The sequence below is a fragment of the Manis javanica genome, chromosome 16 (assembly GCF_040802235.1).
Source record: "Manis javanica isolate MJ-LG chromosome 16, MJ_LKY, whole genome shotgun sequence".
Taxonomy (NCBI): Eukaryota; Metazoa; Chordata; class Mammalia; order Pholidota; family Manidae; genus Manis; species Manis javanica.
The window spans coordinates 68722014-68747712 of NC_133171.1; the positions used below are offsets into that span (position 1 = coordinate 68722014).

The 25699-nt window shown below is 42.7% G+C and overlaps 1 long non-coding RNA gene across 1 annotated transcript in view; it reads left to right on the forward strand.

Moving 5' to 3' along the window:
• Window positions 1–1253: 1253 nt before the first annotated feature.
• The window catches only part of LOC140846827 (uncharacterized), a 70334-nt gene continuing 45888 nt past the window's right edge, over window positions 1254–25699 (forward strand). The window contains exon 1 of the long non-coding RNA XR_012126269.1: window positions 1254–2287. This is a non-coding gene — a long non-coding RNA (uncharacterized lncRNA). The remainder of the gene's footprint in view (window positions 2288–25699) is intronic.

Sequence of the window (25699 nt, forward strand, 5' to 3'; positions counted from 1 at the left end):
TGACTGTAGGAGAATTCACGCAGCTCAAAAACTGACTGCTGCTTTGAAAACTTACCCCATGCAGTGGTTGATAATAGAAGCTTTCAGGAATGAATATAAAAGAGGGGGAGGGGATGGAAGCAAGTGCTGGGGAAACATATGCGGATAAGGTTTAGCTGTTGAAAAAGAGGATGATTAAAACTAACCTGAGTGGTGCTCAGATGGCCAGATCTCCTGTGTCCATGTTACAGGAAGGCAAACAGAGGCACAGGAAAGGAAAGGAGGCTTGCAAGCTCTCGGTCCCCTTAGTATCATCATTGAAAGAAACATAGTGACCAGGTTATTGCTGTTGGCGTATTTTGAACCAATCATTGGCAAAGAAGTGAGGCCTGGCCACTCACAGAGAACTGTGTCCAGTGTCCTGCTGCAGGCTTGCCTGTTCCTGCACTCGTAGTAGCCACTGGACATTCCTAGGAAGATGTCACTGTGGACAATGGGCCATTCAAAAAGCCAAATGAGGCAGAAGTTAAGAGAAGGGACATTCTGTCAGACGGGCATTCCCCAAAGAAGGCAGGCATTGCTTCGTGTTTCCCTGTTAGCCTGTCAGTGGGGTCTCAGCAGATCAGAGTCTTTAGGTACTTTTCTGTATTAAGGATTTTCTTAGGCTCTGATTTTAATGGAAGGATGTTAGATGGGACTTAACTTCATTTATGCTGGGGAGAGCTGGGGACTGGGGTGAGGGCTGTGATCTGTTCATTGTTGTCAAGGGAGGAAAGAAGGAAGGACGGCAGAAAAGAAGGGAGGAAAGGAAAGGGGTAGGGAGCCGAGAGCAGAGGGAAGGGGAGGGGAGGGAAGGGATCTACACCACGCATCAGGCATGATGTGTTCCTAGAGAAGCGATCTTATGGATCAGCACTTGTTTTAGCAGACTGGAGGGAATTCAGAGTCTAGAATACTGAGCTCTAAAATGCAGCTGTACAGTAAAAACACTTGAAGTGTAATAAATACTGATGCCAGTGTGCCATTCCCAGAGATTCTGATTTTGGTGTATTAGCTTCCTGGGCTGCCATAACAAAGGACAAGAGGCTGGGTTGCTTACACAGCAGAGATTTATTGTTTCCCGTTTCTGGAGGCTGGAAGTCCGAGATCCAGGAGTGGGCTGAGCTGGTTTCTCCTGCAGCCCTCTCCTTGGTTTGTAGATGGCTGTCTTCTCCCTGTGTCCTCATGTGGTTGTCGCTCTGCATTTGCATCCTAATCTACTCTTCTTATAAGGACACCACTCATATTGGGTTAAGTCCCAATCCTTATGACCTCATTTTACCGTAATTATGTCTTTAAGACCCTATCTCCAAATACAATCCCATTTTGAGGTATTGGGGTTAGGACTTCAACACAGGAATTTGGGGGGGACACAACGCAGCCCAAAACATTTGGCTTGGGTAGAGCCTTGGCATCAGCACTGTTAGTGTGTCCCCTGGAGAATCCCGTTGCAGCTGGGGCTGCGAATCACACTCCCAGATGGATCCCTCCTAGCCTCCAGGAACAGCTGTCTGGAATACAGCCTCCGGACAGTCAAGTTTTTTACATTGTGCAAGTGTTGGGAACTTATGTGGGAAAAGGCTGCTGTGAGCAGAACAACGAGAAAAACTTTTGATACCAAACGAGGTAACCATGGAGAGACTTGGTCAAAGGGTCCTTCATATTGACCAGTGGAGGCTCTCTGATTTCACACTGGAGGGCCAGCAAGCATTGTGCTTTACGTTTCAGGAGAGCAGGCTCTGAAGACAGCAGCCTCTTAGGCTCTGCTACTGGATTTGCTCAGCTTTGTGTTGTGTGGTTTGCTTTCCCGAACTGACCTGCCCCCTAGGAACAGAGTGCCCTGTGCAGACAGCTGCTCTCAGTTCTCAGGCCAGGAATGCAGTCGAGCCTTATGTAACCAACAACTGAGCTCCTGGAAAGGAGCGCCTGCCTCATGTGAAAACGCTTAATGAGAGGTGAACAATTAAGGGAGGCTGGGGCTCCCTTCCCCGGGCGGACTTGGAGCGCGTGGTGACTGTGTGCGGGGGCTGAGCGGTCGTGACGCGACCCTCCTCCTGACTCATCCACAGCTCAGCCCGCTCACGACCGGCACCGCTGACGTCTCAGTAATTCACCCCGCAGCACTGATTCTGTTTCTGTACTCGGTCTTGCTCTGCAAACTCACTTTTGGCATTTTAAAGAACTGCTGATTGTTTTAAAAAGCATCCTGTCTTTTCTTTCTGTGCAAGCTGATGGTTGTGTGGCTTCTGTTACTGGCCAGTTATTTCAGGTAAGAGGAATGATTCCTCCACTTTGGTCCCTGTACACCTCAGAAGGCGCTCAGTTTCTCCTCTTCACTTCCTTTGTCCTAGTTTTCTCACTGCGGGGAACAACTTGACTGCTACCCCATTCTTAGGGGTGTGGATGGCTGAGAACACGGGTCAGGCACTGGTGTAAGGGCCTCACCTACTTACGGCATTTAACCCTCACGTGGGACCAATGCAGTCAGTATGAGTACGGTCATCCTCACTTGCAGGTGAAAGAATCAAGGTTTGTGTGGTGAAGAACTGCCTGGGGCTATCCGGCCGTGGGAGAGCTGCAATCAAGCCTCAGTCCTTCTGCCCCTAATTCTTAGCCCTAGCAGTTGTGCGTTCTGAGCCATGTTGGCATATCACCAGTGATCTCATCTAATTACTGGCTTTAAGACCCATCTATACACAGGTATTTCATGTAACCTTGACCCTCTCCTGAACCCCAGATGTGGTATCCACTTGCCTGCCAGCATCATCACTTGGATTTTGAACAGGCCTCTCAAACCTAACGTTCCCCAGACTGTCTTCCCTTTTCATAACGACCTTCTGCTCAGTCTTCCGCCCCCTCCATGAATTTGTCTCCATTTAGTTACTCAGACCAAAATGTGGGAGTCACCCTTGAGTCCTCTCTCTCTTTTCCAGCCCACATGCAAGTCATCAGAGAATCCGGTGGGACTGACAATATCCAGAATCCAACCTCCTCTTCCCACCCCCGCTTGTCGCAGCCTCCTACTCTCCCTTCTCAACAAGACTGTCAGAATGAGTCAGTTTATGTCACTCCCTTGCTCAAAATCCTTTGGTGCCTTCCTGTCTCATTCAGACGGTGTCATTTATTAAGTCATTACCTCTCCACTCCAAGCCCTCCTTGTAAACTCCATCTTTTGTTGCTGGGGCTGGGCCCCTGAAAACCACTTTCGTCAGCTGCCTCCCTGCTTGGCTCAGCGCGTCTGGGTGCCAGAGGGGCCTGTGTGCCTGGAGAAGGGACAAGGGACTTGCTCCTTCCTGGTTTGTTTTCTGTGGGTCTCCTGTCAGTTCCTGGCCCCTGTGAGTGGCACCCCAGCCTCACTGCTTCACCCTGGTAGTGGCGGTTCTTTCCTGTCACCGCAGTGAAATCCACTTTGCAACTTCTCCCGCACTCAAGAACCAATCTCACTGCGCTTTCTCAGGGACACTGGAACCAGCTGCCATTGCCTCTTCAGTGCGCTGGCCTCTTGCCCCATGGGACCCTCTTCTGAGCTTCTACATGTTAATAATTCGCCCTTCATCTCCCTGGCCAAGGGATGGACACAACTTCCACAGTTGGTACCTCTTTTACCCTTTTGGTCACCTGGTTAATGACTTTAGCCCTAGTTAATTTTTTAAAATAGTAAATTAGCTCTGTTGAAATAGCTCTTGTGACTTCTGTCTCCTGACTGGGCCCTGATTGAGATGCTGAGTCAAAACCAGAGTCCTTAAACTGTGCTGCAAGGTCGTACAGGAGCTGGCTTCCCACCGTCTCTTCTGTCTTTCTTTGTTCCTTCCTCTCCTGGCTTCCTCATTCTCTTGCAGCCCCCTGGCCCCTTGCTCTGCTGCAAACACACCAATACTGGTGCAGCCTCAGGGTCTTCGCCCTTTCTGATCCCTTTTCCTGAAAATCTCTCCCTACAATTCTGCATGGCTGCTCTTTCACTTCTGAAATGTCACCTCTTCCATGAGGCCTTCCCTGACCACCCAACACGATCTACATCCCCCCCACCTTGGCTGATTCCTGTCGTGTTTATCCACCTTGCTTTCCCTAAAGCACCTATCACCTATTACCAGTCTACCTGTTTACTTGTGTGTTCGTTAAGTGCCTATCCCCTGACAGAAACTAAGGTTCAGGAGGGCAGAGACTTACCCTACATAAATGATTGCTGTATTCCAGATTTTCAAATGCATGCCTGACACATAGTAAGTGCTTGAGAAATATTGGTTGAATGAATACATGAACTGAAGTTCTGGACTCTCAAGACTAAGACTAAGCTGCCCTAAACCCAGGTGGCTCTGTTCTCATGCCTCAGGGAGGGTCCTGTAGAGGACGCTGGCTTCATAGGAAATGAATATAGGTGCTTTCTGATGTCAACAACCCCAGTGCACATGGGCTGGGGATGTACTTTTGAAAAGTGCGCTATATTTTTTCTTTCCTTTCTCTCAGTTGCTATTGCCAGACCTGGTAAAAAACTGTAACAAAATTTAGAAACTGCTGAATCTGTGGTACCTCAAGTTTACCCTCAATTTTCACTCTGACTGGCTTTTGAACTGATGGACAGTGATCTGCTGCCTTGCTAGAATGTTATCCTGAGGGCTTTATGGAACATTCTAAGTGGATACCAGCTCCTATAAGTGTCATTCACAATGAAAGAGCCTGGGAATGTTGGCTGCTGGCTTTTTGTTGTCATTGTGTATAGACTGTGTCTGCGAGGGTGGGTCTTCTGTGTAGATTACCACACCTCACTTCTAAGATGCAGCCGAGCTCTGTTACCTAGAGGAGCTAACAACATTTTCAGACCAGGAAGAGACAAGAGAATGTCTTCACATTTTCCATTAGTGGAGACCCAACTCCCCAGGGGGGAAGGCTGAATCCACCCCTAACCTGACACGCTGCAGGTGACACCCTGCCCAGCTGAATTGTGGGGAAGCTCCCTGGATTATGATGGCAGCTGCTGGGTTCCCATTGCTGTGCTTCGTCTGCTCAGTCTTGTTTGCCTTGGATGTCAGCCACCTGGGTTTCAGAAGGTGCGGAGCTGGCCACTGTTCTTGGCCCCAGAACACAGGTGTGACTGGTTCCATATTAAATGCTAGTGGCAGTTACAGTTGCTGATTTGAAAAGAAGCTGAACACACTGGCTTTCATCAGCCAGCTTTTCTTGACCACATGCAACTTTCCATTTGAGCAAGCGAGGTCTGAATTCTTGATTCAGACAGACTCACAAGGTGTGGTATTTCTGGGCTCAGATAACTAAACAGGACACCCCTGTGAAGTTGGGCACTGTCTACACCGTCATCAAATTTCATGTCCTGTGAAAGGAGATTATTAAGCATATAAACCCCCTCATTGCCAGGGTTTAGATTTTGTTTTGGTTCCAGGTTTTGCTCAGTTTAGGCCTACTATAGCTTTATGTTACTGTGCCATACTTGGAACAAAAAATCTGAGGTATGTTTTAATTGTCAAAATGTAGGATGCATGCAGGTAGGAGGTAATGCATAAGCATCCTCAGAATACATAACACTGTGCTTGATACTATGGGGAATACAAAACCAAAGACCTGGTTACTGTCCTCAGGAAGCTGCCAGTCTATTCAGGAGAACAAATGGTACACATACTCATAGACACAATAAATCTGAATATACATAAGTATTAGAATGTTTGTATAGACAGGAGTGCTGTAGGAAGTCAGAGGAAGAATAGGTAATCGTGGACATGTGTTTGCTGGAGAAGGCTTCCTGGGAGTTTGATGCGGCCTTGAGAGAAGAGTGTGAAGTTAGCTTGGTAAGGACAAGGGGAAAGGACCCGAGGCCAGGGGCGGCCTGAGCAGGGGCTGAGTGGCAGGAACATGTGCAGCATAGGTGGCGTTTTGCAAGAGGATGAGCTCTCTCCGAGGGAGTCGTTAGAGAGGGAAACGAGCAGGTGGGAAAGGACAGAGTACTGGAGGACACCCAATCTGGTTGGGTAGACAGGACATGTGCAGGAAAAAAGATAACTCAGGCTGTTGTTTGTGCAACTTAAAATATTAAAAAAGAGATACTTGGCAACTGTCCCTTAACAGTCATATAAGAGGTACAAATGAGTACTTCCAGACTTCTGAGTGGGGAGGAGATGCGCGGGGCCGGCTTTGCAGAGCGGTGACAGGGAATAGGTCTTTCTTAGGAAAAGAGGGAGGGGAAGAGGCAGGAGAAAGGGATGTATGGCAGGTGAAAGGGGGCTCCCAGGGAAAGCTGCCTCTAGAGGTTCTCCAGCTGCTCCGTGAAGAAGGAGGTGGGCATTTGGCCAGGACTGGAGTCATAAGACAAGGAAATATGTACTGGTTATAACGGGGAAAGGAGCGAGGGGGTGGATGAGAGACAAATAGCGGGATTATCTGCCAGGGCCACCCTGTATTTGGATGGTGTGAGGCTGTGGTGGGCCAGGCCTGGGGGTTGTGCACCCTTCTCTAGTTGGGTTTTGTGATTCAGGAGGTCAGGACTGAGAGCAGGTGGGGCTGATTTAAAGGGACGGCTTGAGAGGCTCAAGTCTCAGTTGCTGATGACACAGCTTTTATGTAGCTAAGCACAAGGTTTGATGGACCTGTTTGGGGGTTGGGAGGGATTCTGGGCACTGGGAGGAGAGCCTGCTGGGTGAGGACACCAATACAGAGCTGGAGGCAGTCTTGAGCTGATGAGGTATTGGGAGAACACAGGGCTGAGCTCAGAGGAAGAAGAAGAAGGGACCCTGGAAGGAGATTATTTAAGAAGAAAGCAGAACATTACTTTTTTTCTCAATGCTTCTCTATAAAGGAAGGTCAAGTTGAATTAGGTTGGTAAGAATAGCATGGATAACATGACATGTTAAGGTAACTAACTTAGAAGATCTTGGAACAAACCATTCTCCAAAGTTCTTTAGTTTCTCTTTGTGTTCTGTACAAACTTATTTCATTAAACACCCTTTGGTTAGTTTTTCTGATAGATTTTAGAGGTTGAGAGAGCAGAGATCCAACTTAGGTTAGAAACTCAGCTCCATCCTTTCCTGGATGGGAGATCTTGGACAGCTTTCTCCAACTTTCACTCTTGGTTTTCTTATCTGTTAAATAGGAATAACAATGCCTTTCTTTGGGGTTGTTATGAAGATAAATACTAGGTTCCAATAAATGGGACTACTCTTATTTTAAAATTAGAATTTCAGAGGAGTTTGTGTGTTTCAGCGTGAGTTGCTGTTGGGCCCTGCCCATGTTCCCTACATCCCTCCTTTCTTTCTTGCGTCTTACTCACTTAGCAAGCATTTCTACTGAGATCGTTTATTTGGAATATGGAGTGCTGAGCCCAGGTCACTGGAAGTAAGCCAGTATTTTTTATCAAGTTGCAAATTATGCCACATTTAAGCACAATAAGAGAAGAAGAGGGAATTAACCCTGTGAGGTGGAGCTGTTTGGCAAGTCCCAATAGTCTTCATAGGCCAGTTGGGAACTTTCTCTCCTAGACTCACACTGGGTTTGATGACGGTCTCCTCCCACGTCAATTGAGTCAGGGATCACTGTGTGCTGAGTAATGTGGCCCTTTGCTGGGAGGCAAGTGGGCGGCACTAGCAAAGGACACTGTGAGTGAATGACACGGATGCTGTGGGAGACTGGGACGAGCTGCATGAGCCCCACGTATGGGTCAAAGCCACGGTGTCCCTGAGTCATGTTTCCAAATGTAACTCAGATCTGTGAAATATATCAGGGAATATTAGATGAATCCAAGCAGGAGACAAGTTCCAGTTTATTTGGAAGGTATTAAAGAAAGGGTAAAAATTCTCCCAGAAGTCTGATCTCACCTTCCTCCTTCTATATAACACATTTTGGTTCTCCGGGTACATCTTTTCTTGAGGTATATTAGCACTAGTGTGTTCATTGGGCAAGTATGATTTTTCCTTTTCAGTATTGTTTGTAGGGTGAAGTTCTAGTTCTTTGGTGAGCTATACTTCTGTGGCACAGAAGGTCTGCAACAGTCAAGGGTTTGGCCAGGACTTATGTTTTTTTTTTTTTCTCTGATTTAATTTGTCTAAAACACAAGTGAAGACTTTGTGGGCTGAGGCCAAGAAATCACACTTCCAATTTGCCTAATACTTTTTGCCTATTGATCTCAGATCCTTAGCTCTCTGACAGAGCAGTTGAGAGAACACAGACTCACACTGAAACATAATCCTTGCTCAAGTATTTCCATTGTGTGAATTTAACAAAGAAACCTACCTTACCTATGTTGTCTCCAATTTCTTTCCTTTTTTACTTACTCTGGAAACTTCCTTACTTTAGAAGCACCCAAAATGAGTGTGAAGTTTGTTCATATAAAAGTACTGTGGTATAAAATTTTTCAAGAGACAGTCATTGCAAAATTGTCCATCAGGGTATAATTTTGGTGCTCATGTGTAGAAAGGGGAGATAAGGGTTGTTTATTAAAAGTTCCATCTAGGCATCTCTTGCTGTTTGACCTCTAGCCATGCAAATTTTCCCTCTGAGGACTCAGGAAGCAAATAGATTCAGATAAATCCATCACTTTCTGAAATCTCAATTCTTGTTCTTTTTTGAAACTCAGAAGCCAAATGGATTTCTTCCTCTCCAAACTCGCTGTCCAAACACTTACTGGTCAGAACTTAGGAATCAAATACATCTAGATAATGAAGGTACTTTTCCTGATTCTTGCTTATTAGAAGCCACTCATTTGTTGTAGGAAATTAGGAAACTACCGAAAAGAATAGAGTTGACAAAAATGACTCATTGGCAGAGGTATGATTCTGTATACTGATTTCCCGATAATGGTTTATGTCAGGGAAGGAGGAATACCCACCCTTCCTCTGTCTCTTCCTGTTCCTCCTCATTCTCCCCAGCTCAGAAACAGTCAGAATCCATGGAAATTTTCAAAAACAGTTTGTTGATAAATCTTCAGGCTGGCTTGGATGGCCGTGTGTACCTGGCCGGCGTGTACTGTGGATTCGGAACTTGAATCTGGATTAGCCCACTGGGCCTTCTCTGGGTGACCATCTTCTCTGGGGTGTCCTCCCAGGCACTGGAGGACAGTCTGATTTTTCAGGGTAACATCTGAAGCCACAGGATCTGTAATAACGTGTGATCAATCATTGACAGTAACTCATTTCTCGACTGGTAGACAAGGACGAAAATGCTTCGTTGAAATAATAGTTTGAAATCTCAGCATAAAGAAAGTCAGGGATGAAAATGATGCAGAACTGATAGCACATACTGCCCTAAGAAATGCATTTTCCCCAGTGCTCAGAAAGTAACCACCACTGCAGTCTGGTGTCCGACTGAGTGTGTGAGCAAAACAAAGCCAGAAGCAGTCGAGTCATGTCCAGGCTTTCTTATGCAACACCCCCATGGCTGCTTTCCCTACTGCAGTTATTTCCTCCGAATGAGCCTATTTGGTTCCATCTGCATTACTTCCTGGGGCTGCAGCTACAAGTGAAGGAACAGGACTTGGGGAATCTGGCCGAGTGCTTGGTCATGTGGCCAAGGTGCACAGGTGGCGCTCAGACCAGTATGTCTGCGTGTTTCCAGCCTGCTGACCACACAGTCAGTGCCTTGTGAATATGACTCTCACCAAAGAAGCTCCGTTTGTTATCTGGCTCTTTGAAAATGGCAGTAGCTCTGATACTTGCTCCATTCCTGGTTAGGGCTTTGACCTATTGAATATCTTTAAGGGAATTAGAGAAAGTCACCCTCTCTGAGCAAGTGAGCTTTCCAGGCCTGTAGGCAGATGGCACCATGTGCCAAGACAAGGCTGTTTCCTCCATTTGGATAAAGCCCTGCTCCAGGTGGAAAGAGGCCCTGACCCCTACTGTGCCCTTTTGCATGTCACAGACAGCTGTCATCCACAGCAGCCCAGGCAGGGCAGCAGAGCCCTTGGCATCATTCTGTTTGAGTTTCTGGTCATGCATCAACACCTTTCTTGCATGGGGCTCTGAGCGCCCTGCCACACTCTTATCTCACCGTTCTATGCACTCAGGATGGACTGTCGGCTTCATAGGCAGAGAAACAGAAGCCCAGCGAGAGAAATTAGTTACTTGGGGACGAGGTAAGCCAGCAGTCCTGCCAAGACCAGAACCCTGGTCTTTTAACTGGTTCTATAAATCCCACAGTGGGACTTGACTTAGATTTAATTTAGTTTTTTAAGTCTTGGCAGACTGGAGGCTGTGTGTTTGTGCAGACGTGCACCATTTAAAAGGCTCTTGGAGTTTAGGTCTTGCATGTAATTTGCTACATTAGCTTTGGGCAAAAATATTTGCTTTTTGGTCCTTTGTGGTTTAAGTTCCTTCTCAGTGTTAACCTGGCATGTTAGAGAGAGCTGGGCTGTGGGGTGCAGCAGGGGGCCCAGAGTTCAGGGCAGGGTGAGCTCAGGGAGGCTTATTGCTAATGCAGCTTCTCAGATGGCAGGAGCTCCTATCTCACATGATACTTTCCTGGCTTCTGTCATTGGTGGGTCATGCATGTGGGATATTACATGGCTGAGATTAGGAAGCTGAAGCAATTCCAATGAAGCCAGATGGATTTGGATTAAGGTTGGGAAAAAATTTTCTCCTGTTATCTCGGATTAAGTGAGGGCCTAGGTGTGGTGTGTGTTGTGCAGAGGACAGTCACACCATAACTGTCCCAAAATCTCAATGTTCAGCCATTTTGGAGGTGAACAGAACCAGAATGGGTTTATTCCAAACAAAATTTGGGGCTTTCTCCTTAGATTCTCCAGACTGTTAGACAGTTTTGCTTGGGAGAATGTATTACCTAGTAAATAGATCTAATCACTGTTTTGTGACAGTAAGTAGAAAAAGATATTTCCCTCCCATTTCATGAGATGAATAGCTGAGGCAGAGGGAAGCAAGTGCCTCAACCATGGGGTGAATCTCAAAATGGTACTGGGGTATCCCGGGGTCAGCCTGTGAAGATAAATCCTGCAGCTATACAGATTTTCAGCAGTGCGCCCCCTTCAGTGCCCCAGCCTTGCTTTTTGATGCTTAGTCTCATGCTCTCATCCTGGTGGGCTGCAAACCTCCCTTCCCCCTGTTCCTGCACAGTCGCCGACCTCTCGACTGAATTTTCCATCCCGGCGTGTACGTGCTGGAATCCCACATATATGGAAGGGTTAGGTCAGTGTGGAAGGTGAGAGCTATTATATTCTTAAGAAAGTCACCCTTAAAAAGTCCCAATTTGCCCATTTCATGTAGTAAACCTGGTTTACAGCATTGGTATGTATAGTATATATACAACATTACATGTTCAGTTAAGACTGTGTAAGCAACATTTAATTTTTCAGTGCCAAATCTTTGAACATTATCATCTTGGCAAGAGGCTGTGAGAGATAAGCAGGAGCAAAGATTGATTTTAGGCAGAGGAGATTCATATCTCTCATCTCCTGCTCACTCCAGGGTATTTGCTCACCGAGAGAAATGATAGGTAAAATTGTCATCTTATTAGAAAATTTCCCCTCTCTTCCTTCTATCTCGTGACCCCTACGCTGGGTGCATCACCCACCTCTACTCCCCCACACCCCAGATGGATATAGTTGAGTTTGTACAAATTAAATATGCATGTGATGTCATTTTACTGGTTTTTCACAAATGCCAGCTGTAAGTCAATGAATGCCATTGTGAAATAAAAGGAAAAGTGAACGGAAAGCTTGCAGCTTCCTCGTCTTCCTTCACAGGAAAGCACACGGATGGATTTTATGTTTTTGTTGGAAGGATCAGCCTATCCTTGGAAGATGGGTTTATTGTTAATGTTAAATTAGTAGTTTACATGGGAATGGGACATCGTTTGAGTAAATGAGGTCAATATCCTTCTGGAAAAACACAGTTAGTGTTCTATTCTGGGATGCACTGCACCAGGAAAGCCCTAGTTATAAGCAAGTATAACACATGGAAGAAAGCAGCGAGGTGAGATTCTGGAACTGAGTGTATAACTGAGTGTTACATGACAGCGTTTTTACTTCTAAACACCATTTTATCAGACCATTTCAAAAACAGTCAGCAGCTTTCCTCTTAGTTATTCCGAAGCATCAATATTTTATGGCAAGGGTGTGATGGCAGCAGCTGGGATCAGGAACCTCAAAGAAGTCACAGGTCGAGAGAGACCCTGGTCTGGAAAAGTCGTCTTTGACGCTGGCGCCGAGACCATCTGGGCTGGTTAGTTGTCGTTCTGCCCTCGGATGCCTTTCTCATTTCTCCTGCTCTGTTTCGTATCACGTGGAGTTGACCCCTATAGACTGCATTCCCAGACACTCTGCCAAGTGCCTTATATCTGGGCTTGGCCAGTGAGAGTCACAGGGATGCAGGACAAAGGGAAAAGCCAAGTATTTCTCCCTCTGGTTTTCCGCTCGGGGCGGTGTGTTTGGAAGTAGCCGGGCCTCCTCTGGGGTAGTAGCTCTTACACAGCCCCTCCTGCTGCACCTCCCCAGCCCTTAACCAGCCCATTGCCCCTCGCGTACATCTTCCTGTTGTTTCCTGGCCTCAGTCTTGATGCTTGAGTAACTCAGTGGCTCTTATGCCTCAGCTTCTCCCTCGGTTTCACCACCAAGAGCTGTAATGCCTGCAATAGTTACTGACTTCCCCAGCGACGTTGAGTTAACAGCAGGGAGTGGAGAGGGAAGGCAAGGTTCACATTCATGTCTAGACAAATTTTGTATCACTTTATTAACTACAGCATGTGACAGGTATTGGAGACATGAAGACTGAAATATTTACTGCATGATGAGCCTTCTCATTGCCTGGACTACCTTCAAGCAGATATTTTGCACTGAGAGGGCAAAATAATTAATTAAATAAATCCAACTCCTATTTATTGATTGTCACTAAGAGCAAAGCTCAGTGTTGAATGCTTTGGGAAGGACAGCTATGAGTAGGAAATGACCCCATCCTCAAGAAACTCATTCTCTACGAAGGAGTGTGATATACATATAAATGATTCAAATGTGTGTCAGATATGTTATATACAAGATGGACAAGTATAAGCTCCACAAGAGAGAAGCAGATACAGTATTATTTGATGTGGAGGAGAGAGAAAGTTTTTTGGCTGGGCCATGTTAGTGAAGCCATAATGTAGCAGGTAGTATTTAAAATGGACAGAAAAGCACAGATAACATTTGACCATGTAGAGCAGGTAGGAAAGCTATTCAGAAGCAGGTAAGGAGACCATGAGTCGGTCACTGAAGCTGGAACAGTGATTACCTGTAAGGGGGATGAGAGCAATAACAACAATCAGAGCTAACATTTAATGGACTCCCACCATGTGCCCAAGCATTGTGTTAAGTGCTTTACATAGCTTTGTTTCAAACTGTGAAATGGGTATTGTTATTTCTATCTTGCAGATGGAGAAACTGAGGTTCAGAGAGATTAATAACTTGTCTAAAGTCACCCAGCTAGCCAATAATGGATCTGATGCCTGATTCTAGTTAGGCTGTTAATGCCTAAGCCGAATGAGTAGGCTATAAAGAAAGTAAGGGGTTTACATTTAGAACTGAAGACGTGAATAAATACATCACTGAGTTCTTAGAAAACTCACTAGAAAGAATGAAAAGAGCTAGATATCTGAAAAAAAAACCAAAAACAAATACTACTACCACATCCTCACCAGAACAGATTTATAAACTTTTTTGAGCATAGTCTCTCAACAGAAATTTAAAATGGATGAAGTAAAGATAAAAAAATTCCAGAAACATAATTTTTACATATCAGCAATTCAGAAAACCATTTTGCTTTCACAAAAAAGAAGCTTTTAAATATTTATCATTAAACTTAGTAGAGTTTTATAAACCCTGATTGGATTTCACATAACTTTAAACCTAATTAGAAACCTTGTAAACATTTGCTTTCTACTTCTGCACATTTTTCTTTGAATGTCTTGTGCCTCATGAAGATTTCATACCATCACTTACTAATATCTGGCAGTGCAAGGCTCACCATTAGTGATCATGAGTGTAAGCCGTTATTGTAAATACATTTTTTATTTTAAGTAATTCTGAGGATTTTTTTTTATTTGTTGGCTTTTTGGTAGTGAAATCTGAAATGTTTTTGCCTTGTGATGTGGATGGTGAAGATCTCATCCTGGTGTGAGGGATGTGTTGGCTCTGCCATTTTCTCATTGTTTGCTTAGGCTGGTGTTATATGTAGTGCTTTAATCTGTGGTTTCTTTCTGTGAATCATGTACAATTCTTTTCAATCATTTGAGGATTAATATAGTGCATTACATGTTGGGATGCACAGAGCCACTTAACCAGGCCCAAGGAAGTAACAAAATGCTGTAGAATGCTGAAAGCCATCAGAGGGCTGAGGATGCACACTTGTTCTCAGCCTCCTTGGGAATCCTCACCTCTCCTGAGTATTGCAGACTGGGTGAAAGCTCTAGGCTAATCTGGATATAACACATTTGTTAAGCTTCATCAATTTATTTTTAAAATAAAAACATGTAACGATAGCTTGATTAATTCCTGCAGGACTCCATTCCTGTTGAATCACCAAAACTGTATACCTTGTCCATTTCTTCATATGACTTAGAAGAAAAATATGAAAGCGAGGGAACAAAAGTATTCAGATAATGTTATTTCCTCTAGAAAAATTTGAGGCGAGACGTATAATCCTTGAAAAATTTCTCCTGGAGTTCTTTTGGGCATAAGTGGCTAAATGCTGCTCTAACGGAAAGGTGTGTTTTAGGTGTATAAATATTCATTATTTCTATATATTAGGGCTGTAGAACTCAAACATTTACAGGAAACTAAATCCTATTTTCATTATAACTCCCCTGTTTGGAATCCTTAAGGTGGATAGCCTGACATTTAAATTGGAATCTACTCCTTTCTTCTTTCTGTTGACCAAAGTAATACTGGAAAAACGTGGGAATGATCTGTTTACCAAAGCGATACCATTTACATCCAAGGATGCTAAACCAAACTCCAAAGCCTACTGGATGAAATATCTGCCTCCTGTGTTAAGGCCATCAGGTTCAATTCCTGCTGGGATGGTGTTTTTTTTCAATTAAATTTCCATTAACTTTTTGCCTCTGTGTCATTAGACACTAATTCATATGTGTGGCAAAGATGAAAGAGTAAAAGGAAATATCTGATTCATGCATCATGTTGCTGACAAGTAAAATGTGACGATGACAACTTTTTAATGTGGGAGATAGGGAAGCCAGCAAGGGGACAGTTCTTTTAGACCTGATACTGGCCGTGGCAGAAGAGTGGTGGCAGCTACAGCTCGGGAAGGCAATTTGGAAGATAGCGATCATGCAGAGGGAGCAGTCAGGATTCTGCATGCTGGGATGTGAGGAAGGAGCTGTGCTGGGCAGAAACCACAGGCTTCATGAGCCTGAGACACTGGAGCGGGAAACAGGAGTGGCACGTGGTAAGGAGAGGGGATGACGGCTGCTGGTTGTTTGGGAAGCAGTTACAAAGGGGGAAAGACAGACCTCTTTCACTAAAGAAATGGAAAAGTGCCAACCTTAGAAGTGACTCACTTGTCAAATACATGTATTCTGAGATGACTTTAAAGTTCAAGCAGCAATATATAAATTATCCAGAAGAGCAGCTGCCTAATGGGGACAAGAGAACAGTTCATGCCTGAAAGAGAGAAATGGGAGAGGTTTCCCAGGGTCCCGGCGAAGACAGTGAGAAACAGAGCTTACAACCACAATGTTGCAAGAAAGGAAAAGATTAAGACAAACAACAAAAGCCAGCCAAACAAAAACCAAAACATATGCTTCCTAATTGGTGGTATGGAGAAATAGTACTAGCTGATGCTCAAGGCTAGCTCAAGGCTTTTAAAGCAGTATCCATAGTCTTTCAAGTTTTCATGGAAATAAGAGTAAATGGTTTTTAGAGTTCCATTACATAAAACTTAACCAACTGAGCTTAGACGCAGAACTTAAAAAAAAAAAAAACACAGAGGCAAAAGAGATTAAGGACAATGTATTCAGTGGGGGCTTCTCTGGGTTTACATTTGAGGCATCTGAAGGACTGGAGGATCAAACAAAGTAAAACACTATTGTATGTGCACATACTTATATATATGCATACACATACATAATGTATATGTATCTGTATATAAAAGTTGAATCAACTTTTAAATACCTGTAATAATGCCTAGTATTTATTGACTGCTCATTGTTCCATGCACTGTTTTAAACATTGTACATCTCAGCTATTTATCACAATTGGGGATAAATAATCTGTTAGAGATGTACTCTATTTTCCCCCTACTTTACAGATGAGAAAACTAAGGCCATAGAAGTCCAAGTCCAAGTTCATCGGGTCCGTGTGTGGTAAAGCTGGAATTGAGGGTCTCCATGGGAGGGTGGTTAATAATAAAAAAACTATATGCGGAATAGGTTTAACATTTATATTTGAATATAGCTGGGCCTTATGATCTGAGAATACTTACTTCAAAATAAAACAGTGGAGGCCAGATTAAAATAAAAAGGCTAAATTGATTCAGGGGAAATGGTTTCTTATTTCACTGCTTTAAAAACAACAGCATCACTTCTTATACGGATGCAAAACATCCATTTAAAGTAAAGTAGGCTTATCTCGAACCCCCTATGCCACTGCCATTATGTTAGGAATGCATTTGGCCCCAAGTAACAGAAAATCCAGCTCACAGGAGCTTAAACAAATAAGGGTTTCCTTTTCTCCTGTAGCAAGAAGTCTGGTGTGAGGCAGTGCTGTGCTGGTTTAACTGCTCACCGTTATCAGAGCTGGAGTCTCTGCCGCCCTCCTGGCCTCCCCATCACGTTTGTGATATGGTGGTTGCAGCTCCCAATGTTCAAGGTGGGGAACAGGCAGCGGCAGCTGTATCTGTTTCCTTTACTAGGAAAGCAAAGCTTCTTAAAAGACCCTGTGCCCTTCCTTTCTTCCTCCCTCCCTCCACCCTCCAGGGACTTGGCTGGGACCTGAGCATTACTGGCTGCATAGCAGGCTGGGAAAGTATCTGGGTTGCGAGGGAGTTGTAAGTTGGATATAGGTGTTGAGGAGCTCATCCATGGGGTTTGCCTTAACATCTCAGCAGACCTGCCAATTTAAGGAATAACCTGAATTAGAGGTAGACTGAGAGATAAGACAATCAAATAATTTCCAAGCTCACGCTGTAAGTCAAGTTGTGCTAAATCACATATTTTTCTTTATAACCCTTTTGTAGCATGCAGTTTGATCTTGCAAGCATTTAGCCCTAAAAATCTTATTTAAAACATTAATTTTCGTTGTTATGAAGAAATGACTTCTTAAGCAATGGCAAGCTTCAATTTAGATCCTGTTCTAATGATCTCAAATGCCAAAATTTGGATTCCCAACAAGTGAGATTTCTACTCCATTTTTGTGAACAATGTTTACTTCTACATCTATGCTCACTTGAATGAGTTGTGCAGAGCAGAACTCAAAGTGACCTTTTTCATGGAACTTTAAAAAGGTTAGCATAAACTATTATTGGTTTATTCTTACTCACTGGCATGCATTCTTGGAAATACAAAATACATTTAAAACAGAATTATGCAGTCTAACTTCAGACAGGAAAATTAGGTTTCTACAAAAATCTCATCTCTAAAATAAGAGAAAAAGTTAAAATAAGTTGTGGAAAACAAGCAAATAATACTCTTAAGAGTAACTAACAATGAAGAAGAATGGAGAGATGGAGAACATGGCATCATTTTGGGGAGGCAAGTTATGGGTGGAGGGACCACATATTGTCATCCATATGGGGATAGTTTGAAAGTGAAGGGCATGCTATTAATAATTATGACAGGATGAGAGGCATAAACTGGCACTGCTTCAGGAAAGGCAGGATGGGTAGTCACCTGAGTGGGACCTGGGTTTGCATCTAGGCTCAAAGATTATGGAACCATTAGTTATGAGAAACTTTATAATTTTTGTCATGTTTTTCTGAAATGTTTAATTTTAACCAGTTTTGTAGTACATGTGTAATTTGGAAAAAGTCAAGAAAGGTTATAAAATGTGGACAATGTGAGACTTATTCAGAGATAATATGGACATATTCAGAAACTAAAAACTCTTCTGTTTTGTTTTGTTTTTATCAGCAGCAAACTGCCAATTAATGTAGTGTCAGCATTTTACTTGAATAGCTTATTTTTAGTTATTTATTCACTTTGAGCAATATTTACTAAACCCATATTATATATCAGATATTATATTACTGTGCCCTTAATCCTTATAATGACTCTATGAAGTAAGTATTCTTAGTTCAATTAAAAAAAAATTACCTCTGTGAAGGTAAGTGCCTTGCTCAAAATACCACGGCTCATAAGTAGCAGAGCCTGGATTCAGACCCGAGCCCAGTGCTTTTTCCTTTAATTTTAATGATTATTTTGAATGTTATTTAATACAATTTATTTTTACTTTTTAATATGTGTGCTTAAAATACAGGCTGTATTCTTAAGTGTGTTTTTTATTATATTTCAGGGCCAAATTATTTCCATAGGAATGCACCTCTAATTTTATGAGGGTATCAGTGGGAAAATAAAGGCTGTATGGAATTTTATTTTACTGCCAACTCTATGAGAGAGATGTGAGAATTATAAGCCTGGGATTTGGAGACGGAAAAAAAAGACAGCAATGCCAAAATACTATTGTTATCAGTCTAAAGATTATTTGAAAGTAGAAAAGCACCTTTGTTTCTAAAAAGATTTCTGAGAACCCCAAACTTTGCCACAATATGGTTCATTGTAAAGTAGATGGGACATAAGATAAGAAACATACTGTACCTATCAGAAAAGTTTTGTTCATTACTCAAGACCCAGAGATATTATTTAAGTGACCTAACATAAGGAAAGCACAATGCAAAATTTTACAATGAGTATCTCATGTCTGTTTTATGCATTTAGATATAAAATAATTTTTAAAAACTGCAGGTCAACTTATCCAGTACTAAAATAAAGGTGCCAGAAATAAATAGCAGCTGTTTAATCATGTACAACAACATTGTACAACTGTTCAGGTCAGGAGGCAAAGATAAATTATGCTGATAGGCTGTGAAGTGGCAACATTATTTGTGCCTTTTCTTTCAGCCATCAGTTTTGAGTCCTCCATTACCCACTCCTTTTAAATGATTCTACTGAAAAATGCATAGTTCAGTCCATTCATTTTCCTTAAGTTCCCTTAAAATAAAACATCAGGGCTGTAATTTGCTAATCATATTTCATCATTCATGACAATCACCACACAGAGTTATGGGTGGTGAAATCACTGAGCGTCTGTGTAGCTGTTATTATGTGAAGAAAGCCCAATTTGGCAATAGAAAATGCATTGGTCAGGAGGAATTCATAGCATCACAGATTCTATACAGAAATGTAGGTCTTGCAGAGATTCATTTTATCTATAGCAGCTCTCGATTTTCTATCACAACAATGAAGACTATTGACCTAGATGTTCGAAAACAGTGGATTAATCCATCCAGTTGGGCAAAGGCCATGGGAATTGGATAAAATGGAAACACTTCTTTTTGTGTGAGTCAGTATGGTGGCTCCAGTTTCAGTGGAAAATGTCTCTTTTGGTGACTTAGCAATGGTCTAAGTGCCTAACATGGTTGCTGAGAAGTCAGGACCCCATGATTCTTGACATATGACTAATCTATGATGCTGATGATGTGGTTAACTATCACCAAGAATCCATTCCCTTATTCAGAAGAATAAGTGACATTTGGGAGCCAAACCATTTTACCGAATGTTTTGAAAGCACACAATGTATTTTATACAATATCCCAACAATTTCAAGAGGTGGGCTTTATTATTCATATATTAAAGGAGGAAGCTAAGTATCAGAGAGGCTAAAATCATACAACTAATAAATAGTTGAACTGAATTTGACCTCAGATCCCTGGTCTCCAAGTTCAATGCTGTCTTCTTTAGACTATACTGTTTCTGGGGAGGTGGGTACACAAAAGATAATCTTATGCTAAAATCTTAGCACCTGAGTTTGTGTCTCATCTCTACCCCTTACTGGCCTAGTAGCCTTTGTCAGCCCACTTTACTTATTTAAGTCTTGCTGAAAAATAGCCAGCCTTAGAGATGTCATGCGAGAGTGAATTGGGATGCTGTTGATAAGAGCAGTCTGGAATTATAAATGCCCTACAGACTTAAAATATTATGTGTCTGCTGCCTCCTTCCTACGTGGCTGGTTACTCTGTAGATGCTTGTTTCTCACTGAGTTGCCTAAAATATGTACAGATTAGGTAACATCAGGACAGAAGATATTTGAGGGATTCTAATTCTAGGGATAGTGAAAATTGCCCTGGCAAAGCAGGGACTGTCTTATTTGCTCCCATGGTGCCTTGTGTCTGTTTTCTCTCCTCAAGAACAAGAAGCCAGTCTAAGCCGTCTTTTTATCCACAGTGCTTAACACCTGATCTGCATTCAACAACTACTCAATAAATGTTTAGTAACAGGGGTAATGTTTACTGAGCATTTCCTCTGTGCCACTGTTTCAAACACCTTACATTTATCGATCCATTTAATCCTCACAACAATAAAATTATCCTCATTTTGTCAATAAGAGACCTGAGGTTCAAGGATATTAGGTAACTTGCCTAAAGTCATGTAGTTCATACATTGTAGATTTGGAATGTCTGGGATCTGAAGCCGGGTCTTCTGACTAGAGACTGCTTAACCATCATACTTTCCTGCCTTTAGGGTAGTAACCGCCATTGTAGAAAACTTAATAAAGGAAAACCTAGCTAAGAGAAAAAGTTTATTTTATCATTTTAAATATACACATAATTCCAGCCCCTAGAGGTAAATACACTGAACATTTTTTCTCACTCTGTGGGTGGTATTTTATAGACTCGAGTTTACACTGTAAATGAATTTATAGCTATGTTTTGCTTGTATCCTATCATAATAATTTTTAATGATAAACATACCCTTGGATGAATGGGTGGATATTATTTACCCAAACATTCTCCCATAATTGGGCAATGTACTTTTCCTGTTTAAGTGATTCTGTAACGAACATTTTTGGGCATAAATCTTCTGTATGGATTTTTGTGTGCTTCACAGAAAAGGAAATTTCTGAGATTTTTGGTATATGCTGCCAAATGGTTTGCTACAAAGATGGTACCAAATTACCCACCTGTAGGATCTGTGCAGGCCTTACATGTTGGAGAGAATGTTTTGAGGGAGGGAGTGCAGAGACTGGAGGATTCTGAAAGGAAGAGACACTCCAGGAAGCAGCGAGGTGCCCACTTCCGTGGTAAGCAGGGCTGGTCTGTAACACTTTTGCTTTTCACCCACTTGGAAGATGTGGAATGACACAAAGGCTGCCCGAAGGGGGAGTGGAATTCTGTTGTCTTCGGCACATTCCCTTCTAGCGAAGGTGGCAAGCCTTCAGGCCTTAGCTCATCAGCAGGGAGATGATACTGCCCCACATTTGACTCAAGAATAATGACACACATTTCAAAGGCTGAGCAACCCATCCAGAACAGGCTCTTCAAATTGTCTCCCTTTCTGTGTGTGTGTGTGTGTGTGTGTGTGTGTGTGTGTGTGTGTGCGCACATGTGTGTATGTGAGATGGTGGTGGTGGGAGGACAGTTTGAGAACACTTGCCTTTAAGAGAAATCAACTCACCAAAGGAATTTTGACTTTGCCATTTTTGCGGGTTTTCTGAGCATATTTTGTTAGGTTTGGCACACTGCAGTGAATTTAAAGCCCCATGCTGAGGCTTTTTCATTAATACCTGGGAGGCTGTTTCTAGCCTATGGTGCTTCCAGTAGAGGAATTACAAATATATAATTCACCAAGTGTCTAATCTCATATCTTGTATGATCCTGGTTTTAATTATCCGAGAAAAGCATTTACTTTTCTCTGCCTTTATCTTGTGCTTTGAGTGGGTCTCTTGGCTTTCCCCATCCTTTTCACCATCCTTTTCCTCTTCTCTTTAACTCTCTAGCTGTTAAAAACTCCCTAGCAGTCAACTCTGCAGGGCACTCATATTTCCATTCAGGGGCTCCATTTTTATTGTTTGTCTTTGCAGTAGCTCTATGTACTTGTTTTTCTCTCTTTTTAATCTCAAAGACTAAGTATGCTTTGCTTAACTTGGTTAGTGAGAAGAAAATGTCCTCCATCATTTTCAAAGTAGCAGACCTGGCCACGGTGGGAATGCCAGCCATGGAAGCCACAAATTATCTGAAGCAACAAAATGGCATCTGTTGACAAAAAGAATAAGAAGCCATTGGAGAGAATTGGTAGCATTTTTCTCAGGCATGTGAGAACGTTCATTTTGGTAAGGAGCATTGTAATTAACATCCTGGGCTTTAGCATCAAATAAACTTAAATCAGAGGGCTGGCTCCACTTAAGAGCTTATAAACTTGCCAATGTTACTGAGTCCCAGTTGCTCCATCTGTAAAGTGGGCATAATGACATTTACTCCATAGGGTGGCTGGAAGGATTAAATGAGATAAATTATGAAGACCACTGACCGCAAGGCCTGGGCTGTGTGTCCCACAAATGTTGACTGCAATTGTTTTCATAATCTTATCATCATCATTTTTTTGACTCATGTAAACCTCTCACTTGCTCTATCCTATAGTAAGGACTCTTTTTTCTTTCTACATATAGCCTCTATTTTTCTGATAATCTCAACAGATGAAAGGGAGGGAATATATCCTTTCCCAGGAACCAGTTAATATTATGATGAGAATTGCACGTTTGGTGTATTTCTCTTCCTTTTGTAATTATTTGGGAAACAGCTGTCTGTTTCTCTGGCTTGCCTAGTAGTGTTTGATTATGGGGTTAACTGATCACTGGATGGATAAAGAAGAACATGGAGACACCAGAGAAAATATTTATGAAGACGAAAGCATCTCAGGAACTAGAATCAAGATGGCGGCATGAGAAGTGAGACAGAGAACTCTTCCCAAAATCACATATAATATGAAAATATAGTTAATACAACTAACCCTAAAAGAGCAACAGGAAGGAAGGCTGCGCCAGACTGCATACACCTGGAAAACAAAGCAGACCTCACGAAACAGGGTAATGTACCAAAGCCTTGATCCATGGGACCCAAGCCCTTCCCCCACCCCAGCTCACTGGTGGGAGGAAGAGAAAAGGAACAGAGAGTGGGTGGAAGCCTAGGACTACTGAACACTCAGCCCTGGAGATCTGCTTTGGAGCACAAACCTACATTGCATGGAGATTAGTGGGGTTGGAAAGCTAAGACAGGCAGAATACTTGGAGAGACTGAGATTCCAGCTGTTTGTGGAGGACAGGGATCCACATCTGGCTGCTCTGGGACAAAGGAGAGTCGGGCGGTCTGAGAGGCTTCCTAGCAGTGAGAGGGCTGTTGAAGGGGCAGGGTTTGCACAGAGCTTGCTGTGCAGGAGAAGGGATAGGTGGACAAGGTTCTCTGGGTGTGCTCTGCCCAGCAGGTTGGGAACTTCCAGGAGCTTCAGGGCTCCATCCCCCTGGCTGGCTACTCAGCTTTGAGGCCCCCCACTGTGATATGCAGCCTGCTGCATCTTCCTCCTGGACTGCTGGCACCGGCTCGCAAACTGGCAGTCCCTGCCTTGGCATCAAGCCAGCCAGAGGGAGGCCCCACCTATGGTAACTAAGACACAATGCACAGAGGATTACACCTGCACGCTCAGCCCACTGGTTCTGACAGTGGAGACAGATATTGCAGCTGGGAAGCAGGAAACAGCTCTTTCCTACCTCCAGGCACCAGTGCCACTCCCCTGTGAACCCCGACATCATTCCAGGAGCTGAGCAGCTCCAGAGAGTAGAATTTCTGGGCACTAGAGGGCGCCACATACAAATACGAAATGTCAAAGGAAACTGGTTCAAACAAAAAACTCACATATACCAGAAAAAGGGCCAAATGAAACTGAACTCAACAATCTTTCTGAAAGAGAGTTCAAAATAAAAATCATAAACATACTCATGGAGGTACAGAAAAACATTCAAGAACTCAGGGATGAATTTAGGATGGAGATTTAATCATTAAGAAATTCCATATGTGAAATGAAACATACAATGGAGGGATTTAAAAGCAGATTAGATGTAATAGAAGAGACAGTAAATGGAATGGAAATTAGAGAAGAGAAATACAAAGAAGCTGAGGTACAGAGAGAAAAAAGCATCTCTAAGAATGACAGAATATGGAGAGAACTGTGTGACCAATCCAAATGGAACAATATTTGCATTATAGGGGTACCAGAAGAAGAAGAGACAGAAAAAGGGATAGACAGTGTCTTTGAGGAGGTAATTGCTGAAAACTTCCCCAATCTGGGGAAGCAGATAGTCTCTCAGGCAATGGAGGTGCACAGATCTCCCAACACAAGGGAACAAAGGAAGACAACACCAAGACATATAATAATTAAAATGGCAAAGATCAAGGATAAAAATAGACTTTTAAAAGCAGCTAGAGAGAGAAAAAAGATCACATACAAAGGAAAACCCATCACGCTATCATCAGACTTCTTAACAGAAACCTTACAGTTCAGAAGGAAGTGGCATGATATATTTAATGTAATGAAGCAGATGGGCCTTGAACCAAGAATACTCTACCTGGCAAGATTATCATTTACATTTGAAGGAGAGATTAAACAGTTTCCAGATAAACAAAAGCTGAGAGAATTTACTTCCCACAAACCACCTCTACAGTGCATTTTGGAGGGACTGCTATAGATGGAAGTATTCCTAAGGCTAAATAGCTGTCACCAGGGGAAATAAAACCACAGCAAAGATAGTAGAATAATTAATTATTACGTAGATGCAAAATCAAATCAACTACCCCAAAGTCAATCAAGGGATAGACAAAGAGTACAGAATATGATACCTAATATATAAATAACAGAGGAGGAAGAAAAAGGAGGAAAAAGAAAAACCTTTAGGTTGTGTTTGTAATAGCATACTAAGTTAAATTAGACTGTTGGAGGGTAAGTGAATTACCTTTGAGCCTTTGGTAACCATGAATCTAAAGCCTGCAATTGCAGTAAGCACATACCTATTGATAATCACCCTAAATGTAAATGGTCTGAATGCACCAATCAAAAGACATAGAGTCACTGAATGGATAAAAAAACAAGATCCGTCTAAATGCTGCCTGCAAGAGACTCACTTCCAACCCAAAGGCATACACAGACTAAAAGTAAAGGGATGGAAAAAGATACTTCATGCAACTAATAGGGAGAAAAAAGGAGGAGTTGCAGTACTTCTAACAGACAAAGTAACAAGAGACAAAGAAGGACATTACATAATGATAAAGGGGGCAGTCCAACAAGACGATGTAACTCTTATGTATATCTATGTACCCAACACAGGATCACCTACATATGTGAAACAAATGCTAACAGGATTAAAGGGGGAAATAGAATGCAATGCATTCATTTTAGGAGACTTCAACACACCTCTCACTTCAAAGGACAGATCAACCAGACAGAATATTTTCTTGTTAGTAATTTACTTATTAGTAAATTTACTTATTAGTAAAAAGACAGAGGCACTGAACAACATATTAGAACAGATGGACCTAATGGACATCTATGGAACACTCCATCCAAAAGCAACAGGGTACACATTCTTCTCAAGTGCACATGGAACATTTTCAATAATAGACCATATACTAGGCCACAAAAAGAGCCTTGGTAAATTCAAAAAGATTGAAATTGTACCAACCAGCTTCTCAGATCACAAAGGTATGAA